The 2,447-nt window shown below is 33.5% G+C and overlaps 1 long non-coding RNA gene across 1 annotated transcript; it reads right to left on the reverse strand.

Annotated features, from left to right (window-relative positions):
- Nucleotides 1-636: 636 nt before the first annotated feature.
- Nucleotides 637-2,222, reverse strand: LOC135211744 (uncharacterized). Its single transcript, XR_010313742.1, has 3 exons — nucleotides 1,335-2,222; nucleotides 933-1,013; nucleotides 637-787 (listed from the first exon to the last, which is right to left on the reverse strand). It is a non-coding gene; the product is annotated as an uncharacterized LOC135211744 (long non-coding RNA).
- Between the last annotated feature and the right edge of the window lie 225 nt (nucleotides 2,223-2,447).

Below are 2,447 nucleotides of genomic sequence, written 5' to 3' on the forward strand. Positions count from 1 at the left end.
GAAAGTGAAGCATCTATTTTCAGTTCTGATCTTATAATGAAATGGAAGCTTCTGTTTTCAGTTCTGATCTTTTAATGAAATGGAAGCTTCTGTTTCCAGTTCTGACCTTTCAATGAAATAGAAGCTTTTGTTTCCAGTTCTGACCTTATAATGAAATGGAAGCTTTTGTTTCCAGTTCTGGCTTTTTTGATGAAAGGGACATATTTGTTTCCAGTTCTGACCTTTTAATGAAAAGGAAGCAACTATTTCGGGTTCTAATCTTTTCATGAAAGGGAAGCATCTGTTTTCAGTTCTGACCTTTTAATGAAAGGGAAGCTTCTTTTTCCAGTTCTGATCTTTTAATGAAAGGAAGCAGCTGTTTCCAGTTCTGATCTTTTAATGAAATGGAAGCTTCTGTTTCCAGTTCTGACTTTTAAATGAAAGTGAAGCATCTGTTTCCAGTTCTGATATTTTAATGAAATGGAAGCATTTGTTTCCAGTTCTGATGTTGTAGTGAAAGGGAATCACCTGTTTTCAGTTCTGATCTTTTAATGAAAGAGATTTCAAAAACGAAAACAAAATGTTCAATATAACAAGAGCAGCGAGAGCAGAGTAACAATAACTTTAATGTCAATATTGGATAAAGAAACTTTAAAATTAAAAATATTAGATTCTTTATTTATATTGAATAAATATTAAATATGGCAAAGCAATGGAACTCTGATGGCTGAAGTGGAATCCTCAATCACTAGTGACTGCCTGTGGTAGAACCCACTCAACTCTTGCCTGTTTTTGAAAACTATGGATTCTGCAAACCACGAAAAAATTTCCATTAAAAACCTAACTTAACATTTATCTAAAGTCCCTTAATAAGCAATAATGAATGGTATACAATATATCAATATCAAATGCAAATATGCCAATATCACATTACATATAACTGAATTAGGTACCTAAATAAATTTGCCAAGACCAGGAAGATGACTGAAGCCGATGATACTAGGCTACCTTCCAGCAAGCACAAGTAACCTAGCCTAGTAACAAATTAAAAAAATTAGGCTCACTAATATTCTAAGTTATGCAATGTTAAATTAAATATGAAAAAACACTCAGGAAAATAAAATCTTATACGATATATCGATTTAAGCAAATCTGAACACCCACTAGGCTATCCTATGCACAAAACAAAGATTTGGAATTAAGCTAGAAATAGCCCTAGTAATTTTATAATTAGCATAAAATCCATAGAAAATTTATAATTAGGGCTGAAGACTTGGATAATTAATATTCATTTCAAATATTATAACCCCCTAACCAAAGTTGAACCATATGCCACAAAATCATAGGAAACTTACTGGGTTGGTAGGCCATATCCTTAAAATCCCAAAGCAAATCGAAGAGCAGCAGAATATCCCATTGTTGAGAAGTATGTATTCTGAAATCTTGATATTGCACTCTTCATGGTAGCACTCGTGGTAAGCAATTGCAGGAGAGGTGGCCTTAAATTAAAGTGCTACTCCATCTTCATAGCACTTCTTCACTAGAAGAAAACATTATCCAATATGGCTGATCTGCCTCCTCACTCTTCTCTCATTACCAGTAGGTGAAAATTTTTTCCCAAGGATGATGGAATCAGGAACTGCAAATATTAAAATACAGCCAGCAGAGCCATCTATGGACTGAACATATTATCCTTGAAACTCCCAGTATTTCTTTTTGATTTTGCTTTGTATGGCAAAAGGGGGGTTTCAAGGATAAAACAAATATGAACCTAGATATATATATACACACAATTTTATAAATTTTCTACAGAATTAGAATATAAAATAATTCTTCAACACTCCAAAGGGGGGATTCGAATTTAGTCAAAATTCGAATGGTAAAGCTAATGTTACAAAATTGAGTAACATTCTAACGGAAAAAAATCAAAATTACCAACACCTAAACATATACTGCATACTAATTTCTCAACATATCTCTAGTTCGTGCCTCACTAATGACAGCAGCCTTTCTCCTTTTTCTTTGATGTGTACTACTGTCCTCTTTAATATCTGCCTTTTCATCAGTGTCATTAGTCACAGTTCTTAAGAGAGGTATTACTGAAGTAACATGCCGTCTTACAGTTTCACGAGAAGCTCCCTTAAACACAGCTATGTCAGTTACTTCATCCAAGTCATTTAATTTTACTTTTTTAACAATACCCATTGGGTAATTTGAAGGTTTCATGTGCGTTTCTTTTAACAGAACAATACACCTACTTGAATTCTTTTATGTGTCACTGGTTTATATCTACTCCTTTCGTCTGTAGCTTGTGACACTAAGTGTGCTATAAATTCTGAATTATAAATGTTAATAAGTCGAGACCTCACATTTCTAAGTTTTTGATACTTGTCTAAAACTTTGCTAACATGATCATCTGCTGTCCAGTTCAGATCTTCATCTGGATTGCCCTGCAAGTCAGGAATAAT

The sequence above is a fragment of the Macrobrachium nipponense genome, chromosome 4 (genome assembly GCF_015104395.2).
Source record: "Macrobrachium nipponense isolate FS-2020 chromosome 4, ASM1510439v2, whole genome shotgun sequence".
Classification (NCBI taxonomy): Eukaryota; Metazoa; Arthropoda; class Malacostraca; order Decapoda; family Palaemonidae; genus Macrobrachium; species Macrobrachium nipponense.